At 48.6% G+C, this 17,499-nt stretch overlaps 1 protein-coding gene across 8 annotated transcripts in view; it reads right to left on the bottom strand.

Moving 5' to 3' along the window:
• The window catches only part of LOC120959861 (nuclear receptor-binding protein homolog), a 56,317-nt gene extending 39,756 nt beyond the window's left edge, over positions 1-16,561 (bottom strand). The window contains exons 1-2 of one of the 8 annotated variants that reach the window (XM_040383565.2): positions 16,458-16,561; positions 10,479-11,608 (exon numbers count right to left, since the gene is read on the bottom strand). The gene's annotated coding sequence lies outside the window, so the exon portion shown is untranslated. The other 7 variants (XM_040383564.2, XM_040383562.2, XM_040383563.2 and 4 more) reach the window with 7 other exon arrangements.
• Between the last annotated feature and the right edge of the window lie 938 nt (positions 16,562-17,499).

Raw genomic sequence — 17,499 nt, 5'->3', positions numbered from 1 at the left:
CCGCCGCCTTCCAACTTCCAATCGAAAACAGCAACTATGTACACACACACACACACATATTTGCACACATGCACAATGGCTCTTTATTATACTCGAGTGGTCTCTGTCTGTCTCTCGTGGTCCCCTGGCGGTTAGGTAGGTGCAACTTGAAAATGACTTTTTAAACGCCATAGCGCATAGCCATAGTTTGAGCGCACATTAAGCGTTATCAAACGATGGAAAATATATAAAAATCATCATGTCCGATTATAGTACACTTTCAAACAACTGCTATTGCTACACTCATCATGCCGACCCCCATTCACATTCGGTAGAATCTAACAGCACGCGTTGGGGCGCAGAGGAGCAACGGTACAACTGCGTACACGAACGACTACAGCCGGAATCCAGCAGCTCCGAATGGAAATACAAAAAGAACGAACCGATTTGCGTAGGCGCTTCCATTTATCTCCCCAATGCGGCAGCGGAACTCCCGCGCGCGGTCCGTCCGTTTCCGCCAACCCCCCGGGGATGGATGGGGGTAAATTTCCATGCCCACGGTCAGTGCACTTTGGTTCGCGGTCAGTGCAAGCGAAACGAGGAAGAACGGAGCGGCGAAATTCTTAGCGCTATTAATGTGCGCGCACTAGCCTCGAAGAAGAAGAAGAAGAACGCTCCGTTCTTCAGTTAAAACAGACACTGGCGGGGCGCGCTTACGTGCCCCTGCCCCCCGGGGCCACAAACGCACACACAAAAGCGCATCCTCAGTCGCTTCTCCACTAACGTGCGTCATAGGCGGCGCACGAGACATGCAGATGAGGAGTTGCCGCTCGGGCGTGGTGGACAAATGCAAAAGAAAACACACGCTCGGCGACCGGAACAACAATGTGTGTCTGTGTGAACGTCCGTCGTCCGGCTGTGTCGCCATTCCACGGGTTGAGGTGGCCATGAGTTGGGCTACAACGGGGGATTATCGTTATGTGCATTTGGGCGCGCATGTTGTTGGGATTGTACACGGTGCTGAGCTAAACAGTAGAGAGAGAGATTGCAGGAGTAACACATGTTTAGTCCCGCTGAACTACCCAAAAACAGTCCCCTTCGCAATATTACATTGAAATTCTTCGTACGATTATACTTTCCGGGAAATAGCTCTATCCCAGAGACAAACACACGCTACCCAAAACCTTCATCGATCGTGCCCGATTTCATTAGCTCGCGGTACGAACCGATGGATGGTATGTGTGTTGTGGCAGCTGTAAATTTGAAATGCGTGCAAATTTTTGATCAACCGTTCGCTCCCCCAGCTCCTCTGCTCCACATCCTAGTATTCGCGAGATTTGCATTGTTTATTTATCACACACAGAGAACAGAGAAATGTAAACATTGCCCGGGGGGTTTGCAGCAATCTTGCTAATTCGCGCGCAGCCTCAAGTTGCGAATTTTCAAACACCCATCACTGCCGGCCGCTGGGACCGCTGTTTGGCCTAAATCAGACTATTAATTTTTAAGATACCAACCCCCCCCCTGTGCTGTATCGTATGAGTTCTGGAGAAGTTATAAAAATGTGTAAATCACAGCCAATGTGTTTATTAAGTTTCTAGATATATTCAATGAAGCTATCGCGCACCATTAATTAGCGTGACGCGGGAGAGCGCAGCATGTTAAGGGAAACAACGTTTCATGCTATGGCATCACAATGTATGACACAACAACTTTTGGGGGGAAATCTTTCGGCCCCGAGACAGGTCTAGACGGACAAATTCATAAATCAAATGGATTCATTGGACTTTCACATGCAAGCCCCCGAGAGTCAACACGCTCAAGGACGTTGGTCGCTGCCGGTAGGGTTCGTGTGCCTCTTTGCCTCTAATACTAACGAATGCCTCTTTGTTTAAACAAAAGTAAACTAATTTAGAATGCAGGTCCTAACGTACAGGACCTTGGAGACATGAAATCCTAGACACAGGACCTTCTTGAGCGGATATGACAAGCAGAAAAACATAACCCTGCAGCAAGAGCATTATGTCAGCCCAACGAAAATGGGCGTGTATGCGAAAGGGGCCATGCTATCGTTTTGGCAAATAATTCTTTTATTCATCGATTTCATCCTATTCCACACACTAGACAACTACTAGGCTGTCTAGACACAGGCACACACACACAATGCAGAGAGAACTAATGTGTGCTTGCTGTGTGTTTGTTCCGACCGACCGTGCTGTGACGTTAATGCAATGTAAACAGTGCAGAAAGAGATATACGACCCCGGGTGTGGAGGTGTGGTGTGTTTAGGGAGCATCCTCAAACATACAAATAACAAAAAAAGAAGCGTCTCATAGAGTTCCAATGCCGCAGAATAACCTCCATTATGACCAACAAAGGTTTCTTGGCGCTATTGTACGAGCCAGCCCCCACGGATTGTGTGCCTATATTACGATTAAATTGAGTAACCCTACACCTACCGCCGCATGTTTTGGCGCATCCAAAACGCGCTAAATCGATTTGAAATATATTAACGTGGAATGTCTGACGGTAGTAGAGAGGAGTCCAGCCGAACTGGAGCAACAGATGGTAACAGAGGAGCAGCAGTTTAGATGCTTCCTCCAGTTACGCTTCACAACTTGGGGTGTTTTTGGACCGTTCCCATGAGGTCACAGCGCTATTCGATACGGGGAAAAGTGTAACTTTCAAGCATTTGGGGGAACACATTGCGGTCGGTAGACGACGACAACTTTTGGCCAAGATGACATACAATTTCATAACCAACCAAGGCTAAATTCGACAACACGCCGAAAAGCAGGACAGTCTTCTTCACTAGAGATATAGATGCCCGGAAGACCCTAAAGTAGATATCCCCGGAACTCGATGCTCCGACGGTTTGACCCGAGACCAAGATAAGAGGCCTATTCCTACTAGGAACAAGCAGTAGACCTTTGCGAGATGTGTTTTTTTACCTTCTCGTCTATCACCAGCAGACTACAGATAACAAACGAGTGGAACTAACGAGAATCTCACTCGAAGAGGCTTGCCAAACGAACACCACACCATCATCCGAAAGGAATGAGGCGCGCTAGAATTAAAAGACTTTGTTGGCATAATGATATCAGCCAGAACACCGGCCGCCCACGTACACCCAATTCTTCCTCAAGCCAGACGCCCTCTCTCTCTCTCTCTGGAAAGGATAAATGATCCTTGGCTGACTCGCAGGCTTCAAAATTCCATTAATCACTTGCAAACTACCGAACCACCAGAATAGAATTAGAAAACACACACCTAATGGCTTCCCCCCTGACTGCGGCAAGGGTGGGGGGGGGGGGCATTTGTTGGCAACAACGAGAGCACATGGTCGTTGGCACATGGTAGGGCAGCAGGTTGGCATTCTATCCTTTTTCACTTTCTTTCTTTGTCCACTTCCCATCGACCCGCGCGACGATGGACGGAGTAGTAGTGCTTTGCTTGGGCACTTTCTCCGTCTTTCTCTTTCGTTGGGCTTCTATGCGTTCGTCTTGTGACGCAATCAGGCGGGCGCGGAAGAAGGTGGTAGCGCTGAGTGATCCTTCGACACCAGCCCGACCGACAATCACCGTCTGTGTGTGTGTGTGTGTGTCCTTCAGGGCGATATTTCAGCTGGCCGTATATCACGTTCTCGGCGAGATGTGTGGCCTCCATTGTACGCAGACGAAAGGCGAAGAAAAGAAGACATTTCCATGGGTGGATGAGAGTGTATTCAAGGTCGTCTCATCGGTTGTGTGTGGTGGTGGTGGTGGTGGTAGTGATGAATTTAATCCACCACCGTCACACACACAACAGCGTGTTATAACACACCCGTCTGTGCACTACCGTGCCGCGGCTTGTTAGCGAATTATTCAAAGCAGGATGACGCATATTTGCACGCTAATTTTCCTTTTTTTTGGTCCACTCTGTGAGGTGCGTTTTGGTATTACAATCGGCGGCGCGACAAGGCTTGCCGATGGAAAAATACGTCCGCTAACACGCTTAAAGGTAGGTGAGAACCCTCTAGACTTCTCCTCCCCGCACCGTCTATTGGTGCCAGCGCATTTGGCGAGAGCACGATGAATCATCATCCCCCCGGGGGGTGGCGAGCGGTAGCTGCTGCTGATGTGTGTTGGCAACCGCAATCGGGTCAACCTGGTGGACGCCATATAATAACGGGGTTTACATTGGGAACAGCTCACCCAGAAGGGACTGGGAGCGGGGGGTTGGTGATGCATCAGAGAGCAAATGCAAATCGAGTCCGTGGGTGCGCGGCGCTCTTAGTCGGGCCGCCGTGTGTGGCTGGTTTTGTGCAGTGTGCAGAGGAGACGGGAAGTCGGAAGGATTAATTGTCACGGAAAGGCGGCTCATTCGTCCGTTTTGCGAGGGGATGACCTCTTCCCAAATTTTTAACGTAAAATACCACTCTGTAAAAGGCATTGCAAATTAGCAAAAGTGCCGTTTGCCATTATTAATCGCAAAAAGGGGGGAGGAGTTAGGAATTATTAATATTGCTTGCACGACACTACGGACCCACTGGCAGAGTACAGTGCTGGAATATTAATAAACTCAGCGAAACAAACCACACACACACACAAAACTGAAACAAGTCACCCTAAATCGAATGAATAATTAACATCAGAATGGTTGTAGTTTTACCAGAACGCGACTCGATTTAGCCGCACAGAAACTTTAATCAACCAAACGAAGCTTCCCTTGGCAAAAAAAATAGGCAAAAATGGCCCAGAACCAGACAGCATGACAACACAAACTTTTGCCACTGAGAGAGCCACCGGATCCACCTGTTTTGGGGGGTCGCCATCCTTCCGCCAAAGCACCGCTATACACGCGCGCTGTTAATTCAGCATATTTATTTACTGCACAGGACAGCTGATACTCCCTTCTTTAGTGTCTTGCTAGCATTGGAAGAACCTTGGGTTAGTGGTTTGGTAGATGAAAAAAAATGAAGCACAAACAACTATCCAAACCTATGCAAGCCGATAGCATGGCATGCTTATGGATTAAGTTTTTGCATACAAATCATTTCACCGATTATATTCGCGTAGGCCACCCCTCGCTTCTGGTCTCCTATTTCGCGGGAATTACATTCTGAACTGTACCGTACTGTGCACTAGTGATGGGTAAAGTTGACAAAAATCCGGAGTCGACTCCGATCCGACTCTGATAAATTCGGAATCGACTCCGGAAGGTAGGTCCGCGCTGCAATATCCGGAGTCGTTCGCAATCGTCCGGAGCCGTACGGAGTCGCCCGGAGTCGCCCGGAGTCGCCCAGAGTCGGAGTCATCCGGAGTCGTTCGGAGTCGTTCGGAGTCGTTCGGAGTCGTTCGGAGTCGTTCGGAGTCGTTAGGAGTCGTCCGGAGTCGGAGTCATCCGGAATCGCTCAGAGTCGTTCGGAGTCGTCGGAGTCGTCCGGGGTCGCCCGGAGTCGGAGTCGTCCGGAGTCGTTCGGAGTCGTTCGGAGTCGTTCGGAGTCGTTCGGAGTCGTTCGGAGTCGTTCGGAGTCGTCCGGAGTCATTCGGAGTCGGAGTCGTTCGGAGTCGTTCGGAGTCGTTCGGAGTCGTTCGGAGTCGTTCGGAGTCGTCCAGAGTCATTCGGAGTCGGAGTCATTCGGAGTCAGAGTCGTTCGGAGTCGTTCGGAGTCGTCGACTCCGGACGACTCCGGTCGACTACGGACGACTCCGACTCCGGGCGGATCTAGTGGTTCCATTTTGCCGGAGTTGGAATCGAACTAACAATAGTCGGAGTCGGATCGGAGTCGTGGGTGCGCTCCATACAGCACATCACTACTGTGCACATCTCCTCGGTGGTTTCCCATGGATGGACAAAGGAAGGCAAACTTTTTCTTCAAAACGGAAACCACCGCACGCTTATCCCTTTGACCATAGCCGCGCTCGCGATAGTCCGTCCACTTTTTGCTCGATTGGACGGAGCTTCACGAGCGAACAAATCACGTCCCCTCAAGTTAGGGCTAATATAATGCTTAAATGGAAGAAGCGACAACTCAAACAGCAACAACGAAACAAAAACAAACAAAAAAACAAGCCCGATGTAAAACAATACACTCACGCCCACACGGGATGGATTTGAATAGTGCACGTGTATCGATTTCATAAACGCTACACACGAGCAAAAGGGAAGACCGAACACGACAGTGTACCGGAATTGAAAAAGAAAGACACACACACACACTTATGGTAACCTAACCCACTGGCAACTCTCCAGGAGCTCTCTTTCACTGGCCGGGTAGATGCACCACAAACTCACCATCGCTCCTACTCCCCCCAACACTGTGTGTCCCGTGGAGGAATTAATGGCGCGACACTGGTGGAACGTTCCTGCCCCCCCCCCCATCCCTGCTCCGTTTTCTATGTGTGTGTGTGTCAAGGAATGGAAAACTTGGTAAATTAATTATCATTCCCTCCCCCCTGGACATTCGTCGCAACCAGGGCCCAGCAGTCCATTCGTTGGCCGTGTGGTCGTGTGTCGCTGTCGTGATGCGGAAATCAATCAACGGACATTGACCAAACAAACGCACGGAACGAATGAAACGCCTTTACTATACTGCCGGCTGTGGAGTGGAGAGAATCGATACATAGAAATAGACGGAGAGAGAGAGAGTGAGAGAAGAGGTAGTGTGCTGCCATTTGTCACCATTATTGAAGCGAAGTTTTCAGATACATGCCTGAATTGTGTGCATAGTACTGTAGTCACCTCCGGCTCGGATGATATCGTAGAGGTGAGGTTGGCTTTACACTGTTTGCATTGGTCGCGCCGCTATTGTACAGTTCACGGGGCAAATGGATCAGAAATATTGTTAAAATTTTAAGTCAACAGAGGACCCACGACCCATGAGAGGAGGAGTAGCACATAAATATCGTGTAATAGATAACAAGTGGCATACAGAGATACTAACGGTTGATCATGCTAACTCTTGACAGCGAAATCCAGCCAGATTCAATAGCTTAGAAGTACATCAAACCACATCCGATGTTCGTACAACATATCTAGAACCTATTCAGAATAGCAAACATCTACTTCCTGTAGCTCTAACAGAGTTCCGAATTCTTGAACATCTTCCCGTAAACCTTGGAGGTGTTGAAATCACCAAAGGCTTGTTCGGAGCGCCAAGGAGTTTCCAGGTTCTATCGACAAGTGCTGTGCAGCCGTTCGACACTTCCGCAACATGCCCACAAACCGCTTGGAGTTTACAGAGAGATCTCGACTCGACGAGGCGTTCGTTGTACGCTTCTCGGTAAAGAGGGGGCACACCACATTCAATGAATCAAATACCATTGTGAACATAACGAGAAAACGTGTGGCGCGTTGCTGTTCCGGACACGGATTTTGAGCAATGCACCACTGTGTATGTTGTTGATCAAGCAATTAGCGAGTTGGGAAGCATTTTACGATTGCGCCAAGTCTACTCTGGGCGCAACGTAGTAGTAGTAAGCAAAACTTATTTATTGCTCGTCTAGACTCGAGTACAACGAAATTGGAAATAGATAGCGAGAGCGGGGTAAAAAATCTTTACCAAGAAGTTGGCACCTTAGCATTCCGCTTGTTATCGCGATCCATGCGATCAGGTTTAAAAAGGATCCTGTTTGGTAGAAAACGGCAAACGTGTTTTCATTCAAGAAGCCAAATTTGGTAATAACATCTCGGTAAGACTTGCTGATGATTGCAGTGTAGTCTCTGTTAATGAGCCTCGACAAGGCGTTGTGTTGGGTCTGGTTGGTTGCTTTACAGTGGAGCTAACCCTAACGGGTGTCGTGAAGATTGATAGAGACATCTCCCGATGAGTGGCTCTTGCCATAATTTTGCTCTTGACTTTTGATGAATTTTCATTAAAAAGCAGGTCTATTAAATTAATGGTTTAAATAACTTTGTTCCAACGATGCTGTTTGTGCTAAATACATTAAGAAATTGTTTAATCTAATGATATAATTCACCTTTATGCCAATATCCCGTAACTAGTTTCTACTCATCTCAACATAAACGATGATTGTTGATGTTGGGTTTCCGCTTCACTCAGACGCCTTCACACTTCCCCCCCTTCGGAGATCAATTTAATATTTTAAATAAGAAAAAACGATTTCTGCCCAGCACGATCATCGCAGCTCACCATACCATATCGGACGCTAATCAGAGGAGCAGAAACCACAACAAAACAACTATGGAACCATTAATACCAACACTGATGCAAGACAGCGTTTGCTCTACCCCGGTGCCAGAAAGTGGAGAGGCCGGCCGAATTCACCCCAAGAAACTTTTTGCTTAATCATCTAATTTCGCGAAAAAATCTCTTCCCCGTAAAACGCATCTTCGCTTCGCAAATGGATGGTGGTGGTGTGGCGGACATCATCTCCAACCGACCAAGCAAGCAAAATAAAAGACTCAACAAGAAGATATGGTACAAGGCAAGCAGGAGAACGAGATCTCGAAATCGCAAAATAAGATTGGCTTGGAAAAGATTTTAGACGGAATTTGTTTCGCAAATGGATGGTGTGAGGATGGTATCCAAAACAAATGGAGATGTGCTTGGAGTCTTTTATTTAGCTTTGTACTCGCTACAGTGTGTGTGTGTGTGTTGAGTAATTGTTTCGTCCCAAGATGCTTATCATACTACACACTCTCTGTACCATGAATATGTAATGTAACTATTCTAAAAACTAGTACTAAGTTAGAAGTGGTAATAGAATTTGAGTATGAATATTTACCAACTCTTCTTTGATGTGCAAATCCCGCTTGGATGTAAGCATTTAAGCAAAGAATCAAAAGAATGTTTCTTCAACTTTAAACAAACTCTATAGTCACACAACAAAACTAGACAAACAAGTTGCGGCATATGCAAGCACTGTCCTCTGTCCCTATTTCCAAAGCGTTCTTCGTGCGATTTCCAAACCATCCGGAGCTAACCATTTTCTCCGTTCCCTTTCTCACGTTTTCTCTACCCTCTTCATTTCTAGCACGTTTGCAAATTATTTTGCAACTTTTGGAAATTTTCCACTCCAGTTGCACCCCGCATTCGCGTTCGCTTTTCCTGGAACTGTCTGTCTGTGTGGCGGCTCTGGCTTTGCACATCTTCCTCTCCACCTCCTTTTGCTCATCTCGACACAGCGCACAGAGCGTTGTTTGCTTGGCCAACATAGCAATCTCAACACTGATGCACGGCCAGCTCGAACACTGAGAGCAGCATAATTTCCTACCCTCCAAAGCTGCTGCATGCTGGCAGCGGGGCAGGGAAAAGAAGGCACACACACACAAAGATTGCTGGTCCTAACAAACAACACAGGTATATTTTTGAAGCATTGCTGCGGAGGACGCTTTTGACCTGTGTGTTCCGCCGAATTTGGATCATTTGCTTTTTTGGGATTTTTGTTTTGCAATACTCTTCTCCACGGTGAGATGAGAGTTTTGATGGATGTCGACGTGACGTATTTCTAAAAAGGAGGAAGAAAGGGCGGTCGTGCTGGGAAGGTAGCATCATCCGTGAACTAGACCAGAACAAGCTAGATGAAAATGGCAACAATGTTTTGAGCTGACCGAGGGACCATGGAAAGCATGAAAGTTTGGGGAAAAAGACAGCATCCGCTACACGCCGTTGAAATGGAAAGAATCAAAAAGACTACCACAATACGGCAGCAGAGCGGTCGATGGCAGTTTTGGTCGATGAAATTTGATCAAAGTTGTGTGTGTGTGTGTGTGTGTGTGTGTGTGTGTGTGTGTGTGTTCGCGGCCGAATCTCATTGGCAGTCTAGACCGGACGCCGGGAATCAGGTTCTATCGATCGTTAACATTTTATAGCCACTTGGGTAGCTTCAGGGTTTGTCATTAGAGCACCACGTGTGTGGTTGGTAGGAGAAGCAGTAGGCCCGATTTGTTACCGATTAATAATCACCAGCTGACAAATTAGCTAATATGGCGACCTTCCATAATTTATGACCTCAATGTTCAATCGTGCATTATGAATTCAAACGACACGGGAATCCCTCCATTCCAAAATGGGGCTCTCATTGCAGACGTAATGATTAATGAAAATGGTTCCCGCTTTCGGTACACTCATCTCCATTTCGCAACTTCGCATAGCGGACGAGCCAAGATTTAAGAAATTTTATAAAGTGTCTGCACCCACGATAAGGTTTGATTTGTCATTGCTTCCTGCACAGGAAGGAATGTAGCGCCAATAGGCTTTTCTTAGTAAATCGCACGTGTGAGTCATAAATGCACCTAAGTTATCATCGCGAGCTCGCTGCATATGGTTGCGCTGTGTCTTAAGGGCTTTGCCCATTTATCTGCTCTTATCGCACCGTATCTTATCAAACTAATCGACCCGATAACCCATTTCGCGTGACCAATAATCGAGGACGGATTGGCGACAACGCAGCACACGCTGCAAATAAAGTTGATTTCCGGGAAAAAGAAAAGCAGCTGTAATCCAGCCAGACACATGTTAGCGTTTAGATATGATTTCAGCGCAATCAACTTACCCTATATGAGCTTCTGTTCGCAAGCACCACGCTTCCATTGAGAGTTTAGTATAGTGGGGAGAAGAGTGCGTCTTGGTAATCCACGAATAATTCACGAATCTCCCAAGGGGGCAGGGGGTATACAACTTTCACACGACGCTTCCAACCAAACACCCACACACGTGCACGCACTGGATCTTCCTCTCTCCTCTTCTCGAGCTGCTCACAAACCGATCGCGATCGCACGGATATTTGAAAAGATTTTGAACGGTCGGGGTTGGGCGACGACTGTACTGTGGCAAGCTTTGCTTAATTAAATCAAAATCTGACCAAACCGGTGGCGGGTGCGGGACGGGAAATTGGCAAGAGAACGGATGGAAAACTTAGCAGGGAAACCGAAAACTGTACCGACTCTCACACGCGCACACGAACTGCAGTAACAGACACACACGGCCGGGGGAGGGCGCAGGTTGTAGAAAGGGGGCTTGCACCTCAAATCGAGACACGCGGAATAGAACTGCTGCTTGCGCTACTTTTTTTGCACTAACACGCACGGCAGTGCACGCGGGTGGCTTGACGTTTCGCTACAGCTGAGAAGAAGATGCACACACGCACAGGGGAGGCGGAGGCAATAGGAAGAGCAAAAAAACACACACTTGCGCGCAATACACTTTGTCAGACGGGCACCCCACACACTGCTGCTGATTGCTGCTCGATATTTGCCGCGTTTGCCACACACAGACGTACTCTCTCTGTCAGTCCTTCACTCTTTCCTTTTAGTCGATGGACTCGCTCCTTGTCTCTCTCGCTCTCTGCGGTTCACGCCGTATGTATCTCCGTGCCAGTAGTAACACTTGCCGTCGCTGCCGCTGCCGTCGTCGCGCTGTGTAAATCGTCTGTGTCTGGGGGTACTTTCACGGACGGACCAGAGATAATCATACACGATTGGACCCGCGCGCACGCTATGGCCTTGAAACTGCTGGTGCTGCTGCCGCTGGTGCTGCTGCTCGCCGAGATAAGTATCTTTGTGACAGAAGGAATTGCTTCTGCCCTTATTCTGCTTCTTTCACTTGAGAATCACACACACAAATTCGTAGGAGCTGCTGATGCTGCTGATGCTGCTGCTGCTGCTGCTAGGATTGCTGTGCCAACTGCGATTGAAGAAAGAGTTTGAGTTTTAGTAAATGATCGATTGCATGCACAAGACGTTGTGTGTGTGTGTGGATGTGTGCGGCAGACTAACGACGATGCAGGAAACAGTTCACCGAAACCGGACCTAACCTAACGGCCTAAGAACACACTCCGGGGCAAGATCCAGCAAGTTGAAATGAAACATCGTGGAAACAGCACTTGCAAATGTCGGATGATCGTGGAACAACACACCTGCGCCCGGGATGCCGGGGCGGCAGCTGTGTGAACAGAGACAGAGAGACGGACAAGAAATTGATTCGATTTGGGTGAAGGTGGAGCGGGGAAGAGGCCGGTACACGTACGCCTGAAGGTGGAAGGAGAAAATTGTTTTGCGAAGATTTCCTTTCGCTGCCTTCCCCACGCTCTTTCGCGGCCTCGATGTAAAAGGTGATGTTGGCTCGCAGCACCTCAATTCTCGTTCGTAATGGACGATACCCAGAGCTGTAGAATCAAGCGTGTGTGCGTTTGTATGGGTGCCGCTGGCAAACCGATCCATTCCAGTAGAGAGAGAGCAAAACCTACCCGTAGATCATTGGGGATGGTGGTATCCATGAGGGATGGAAAGGCTTCTTTGCACTCTTTGCACCGCAACATCCCACACACATACTTCCAACCCCAAAATCTAGTTGGCCGTTTTTCGCAATCTTTTTCGCGAGCTTCGCTTTTGCTACAACCGGCAGGCACCCCAGCGGGACTTTTCCAAAAAAGAAAACCCCACCTCCCTTTCACACCACGGACTAGAGGAGATTGTCAGTGTTGGGCGGGCGGGCGGGCGATTGAGGAGGGGATTTGCGAATTTCGGCACACACGAGAAAGAATCACGCATCACCGTCGTCACGGGGTTTTTGGTCCATCCCGCCACCACTATCCACCGATTGCGTTTCCCTCCTCCACCCGATCCACGTTGCAGCTCCGTAACGATTTTCCTTTGCCCCTTGGTCCGCGCCGTGGTCGCATCATGCGCCAAAAGGCACAACGCGCACCACACTTTTCCACAGAGCACCACCAGGGAAAGGAAACAAAATAAAGCAAACGCAACAACACACCAAACCGTTTCTCCTCTTTTGGCAGATGGAAGTGGAGTTTTTTTGTTGCCGGTTGCTGGTTGCGGCACGGTTGGTTCCATGAACCATGGGCGCCTTCCAACTACCCTCACCACCGCCACCACCACCACCACCACCACCACGAATGATGATCATGTGGGATCGATCGTCGTCGCGTCTTTGAGCGGTCGAAAACGGACGCTTTTACCGCGCACCACACGTTGCCGCCACGCGCGCTCTTGGGCCGGTTTGCGCGGAGTCGTGCGCTTTGCTTTGCTACCCGTTTCGCCTATTTAATATAAGGAAATTAATTCACTAATAAAGAAAGAGAAACAGAATCCCAAGGTTATGCCTGCCTGCGTGCGCGCGCTCGTGTGTGTGTGTCTGTTTGTGTGTTTTCTTCGTGCGTTCTGCTGCTTGCGGTCGCGAAAGGACCCCAACCCCGTCGACTCGTGTGGGAGAGCGCCTGGCTGGAGCCTTTTTTTGCGACGCGGCAGCACATCGCAACACGCCGTACGCATTGCTCAGCGCGAAGGAAGCGGTTTTGCATGGGTGTGGAGAAGAACGCGAACGATCATGTTTCCACCGGCTTGCTTAGGTTTCGCTGCGCAGAGCAGGTTCTGGCGATAGGACCTCGGGTTGGGGTTTGCACTCCTCTCCGTGCGCTGTCCTGTCGACGCTGTCGAGCGCCTGGGAACGACGTTGGTGGACAGATCGCGCAATGCGAAACGTGCAGCAACAAACAACGCGGCTGCCGGTCGATTCGCGCTGTACTCTCGTTCGTTCTCCGCTCCATGCTCCTAAAAAGGAAGAAAAAGCTCCACACGCACACACAACCAACAACAGTCACGGGTTACACAATGCTGCCCGTTCTCCTCCCATTCGCCTCACGCCACTCTTCCACAGGGTACGAGACTTCCTTGGCCCGGCCAACGCAGGATATGTAAGTGAGTGCGCCGAGCGCCAAAAACGAGCTTGTGACCGCCTCCCCGGCACGTTCTACCGTCCCGAATCCATTGATTTAACAAGCCGTTTTGGCGAACAGTCAGTCACTCATCTAATATAACGCTGTGCCTGCCTGCTTGTGCTCTGTGTTCGTTCAGCCAAACGATGTCGTGGTGGTGGCAAAACACAACAAAAAAAGCCAAACCAACTGTCCCCACGGAACGACACACATTCACACAACAACAACAAAAAAGTCCCGTGGTCCGTAAAATTCTAAGCCAGAGAGTTTAACGCAGGCAGGCAGGCAGGCAGCAGTTTCGGTGACAGCACGTCGTCAGAGAACAGCGCCAAGAAACAACGTGCTCGCCGCCACCGCCACATGGTGCGCACCTCGGCGAGGAGATCACTGTGTGGCGGACAGGCATCAGAAGATGGCGAGGCATACCGTGGTCCACCGCTAGGTGTCGGTAGAAGGGTGTAGAATGGAAGGGATCTCGCGCAAGATATACTTTTTGCGCACTATGAGATAGCGTCGTTGAACTAACTGGTCAAGATAGCACAGCAAAAGAAAAAATATATATATCACACGATAGAACCGTGTTTGTAGGACATGTTTATAGCACTTTTTCGAATTTAAACAACGCAAAAATAACTACCGCTACGGGTAGGGCGCAACGGAGAAGCATTAAAATAACCGCCCTTCACTGTCCTCTTTGAACGAAATTAACGTCGAAGTGTGTCATAGTTAAAGGGATACCTTTTTTTTAGCAAGCACAAAATGCTGTCTTCCCTCCCTCGGTCGTTGCTCGCTTTGGTGGTGGTGTGTAATCCTACACGAGAACGGGTACCGTTGCTACCGGCAACAGGACAAAGCAAACCGTGTTTCCACCAACTTTGCAGGGAAAATCCAATAACCTGTACCACAACGCAGGGGAGAGAGTGGGGGTTGGCAGAAAAGTTTTCGCTGCTAAAACGAAAGTGAAAAACGAAATCAACATTAATTCCTTCCCACAATGACCACCGGAAAAAGCTTCGCCGGAGTTGAGGTTAAGTAAATTCACTCTCCACTCAAACCCCCGCTTTTTGAAGGGCCCGGTGTTACTGGGCAAAGAAAAGCCTTGTTGAAGCTCTGGGGTTGGCTTTTATGGTCTCGTCACACCCACTAGAGCAAATCCTTTGACAGCAAGCAAAAGTCTTCGCCAGGACGGAGCAACACACAAGTCGTTTCCCCCCGTCCATGTCCATCTTAGCGTTTGTACCTGTGATTGCGTACACCTTTTTTGCATTTTTCTTGCGTCTGAATTTAGAATTGGTGATGGTAGTGGTAGTGGTTTCAGTGCCGCAAAGTGGGTGAAACCAGTACCGCTGTCAGACGATCTCTTCGATGGTGGTAGCCAGCCAGCCAGACGACGACGGCGACGACGCACACGCACACATCGATCCTTCTCATCGTCTGCCCTTTGGCAGGAAGAAGAAAGACGGGAAGTAGAAAAAAAGCCGAACCTTTCCCAACATGTCCCGCCTTGCCACTGCCGCTGCCGCCGCTAACCAGCCCCGTTAGGGTGCCGCGACGACAGCTGCATCCATGTTTCATTTCCGTCAATAAACAATCCATCAACCGAACCGAATATTAAACCAAAAGCGGAAGGGTTTTTCCACCGAGGGCTGGGGAAACGGAACGGGAAACACCACCAAGCGTTGCGGAACTGCACGGCACTGCATCTGAGTACGCAGCCGTGCACGTCCGTACGCCGAGCGTGGGCTAAGGGTGAAACTGTGTGTGCATTCAGGTAGGCGACGACGGCGAGAAGCCCATTTTTCCTACGAGAAGCTGAAAATGTTCGCTCCTTCAAAGGACACGCTGCAACCACACATACACACACATTCACTCACAGAGGCACGCACACTTCTAGGAACGCATACAAACACACATACACTAACACACACTGCTCAGTTTTACGGGTGCGAGCAGGCGCGCACCAATGTACGTCGTGTACGTATATGTTCGGGCTTCTCCCAGGAGCACCTTTTTCATGCACCGTCATGCAACACACAAATCAAGAGCCCTTCGAAGGATTGCACCCGTACCGACATTGATTTCTCTTCCCGTCTTCTCCCCACCCCACCCGTGTTCGCCTCTAAACTAATGTCTCTCTGTACCACGCCTCAATAATGCTACCAACACCACACCACTATTCAGCCATTGTGTTGCGAACGCAGGAAAAAGCACGCGGGTCGCCACTAATGAGAAGGGGGTTTGTTCTTATCTGTGTTCTTCGAATTGCCCCTTCTCCTCACACACACACACACCCGATCCCAATCGAAGACGGATACCCCACACCACCCTAACCGACACAATCCAACAAATGGAGTTGCGTCTTCCGGCCCAAAATGCCACCGTGTTGGAGCCGTCTATACACACACATTCCTGTCTCGCTGCCCGTTTCAACAATGTCCGGTTTAGTTGCGATGGCAGAACAAAAAAAAAGAGGAAGAAGAAGCAGAAGAAGCACCCGTACACAGCAGAGGGAAGCCGCCCTATTGGATGTGGATGTAGAGACAGAAGCAGCAGAAGTGGTTAAACCTTTGAGCGCACGGGAAAAACTGCTTTGCACTGTTCTTTGATGCGGTCACACAACACAACTGATGATGAGGAATGGGAATCGTTCAAGAGACACCACCGCGTTCTCGGCTGCGTGTACGTATCCGACGGTGAGGGAACTGTTTCCTTGCACTAACACACGCACACACGCGCAGCACACAATAGCTCCGCAGTTCAACAGTCGCGAAACAAACCAGGCGTGGAAGAATTTCAGCTTACGGGTCGGAATTAATTCGCTCTGCGCTCTGAACTTTTAGTTATTGTACACGTTCGTTCGATGAAAGCGTTTTTAATCAAAGGTATTGGACTGAATTGTCGAGCATCGCGGTGTGCGCAGTTGCTGCCCCGTTTGACAGTTGCTGGTGACAGTTGTGGTTGCTCCCAAACGTCATTTTGCGCTTGCGCTGAAATTCCGTTGTGCAAATGAAACACGTTTTCATGGAATTTGCGGAGATAAGAGCAAGAAAATGTAATTCTAATCTATTTTAATGAATATTACAATGCGATGAAGTGTGAATAACTTTTCAATATGGAATATCATCGCAGCATGCAGGCAGCTAATGTCAAAGCACAAACTGTCACGCTGCATTCAATGTACCAGCCTGTACGCGATGTGCAGTTGCTGAATTTTCAACGCCATTTTTATTGTCCAAAAAGGTAAGCAAAAGGCACGCGTTGAATGTCGTAGACTATCAGTTATTTTTATATTCTATACAAACATTTATCGAAATGAACAAAGATTATAATGAAAAAGCTCGTTGTAGATAGAAGCTCGACAATTTCCGTTCAAGGCCATTGCCAATGTGACATCTGTCAAAGAAGCGGTCCGGTGAAAAAAATGCATATATATTATATGTGAGTGTAGTTTTGAATCTATGTGTAACGCAGCCGTTACAGGCGTTACTTGCGTAGTTTACAAGAAACTCTTGATGTGTGCAGTAAGTTCAATGTATTTTCATTTGTTTTCAACATATATGCTTTAGATTTCTTGGTAAATGAGATGTAAAATTTAATTAAGAATTAATTTTGCTGCGATGAAGATGTTTTAAATCTGCCCAAACAAAATTATGTAATGATACCGTTTGTGTTATCAAAAAAGCTTAGCTTCTGACCTGAAAAAGATTCTTCATACGCGTCTAGGACCTCGATGACTCAAGCACACGCCAAAAGAGGGCACCCTCGGGAAAGTACTTTTCGACCGAACCGGACCGTGATGTCTGCCACCCACCAATTCGATACCATTGCGCGATTCGCGATCGCA

The sequence above is a fragment of the Anopheles coluzzii genome, chromosome 3 (genome assembly GCF_943734685.1).
Source record: "Anopheles coluzzii chromosome 3, AcolN3, whole genome shotgun sequence".
Lineage (NCBI taxonomy): Eukaryota > Metazoa > Arthropoda > Insecta > Diptera > Culicidae > Anopheles > Anopheles coluzzii.
Note: the sequence above shows the minus strand (reverse complement) of the source record. Positions and strands in the feature narration are given on the sequence as shown.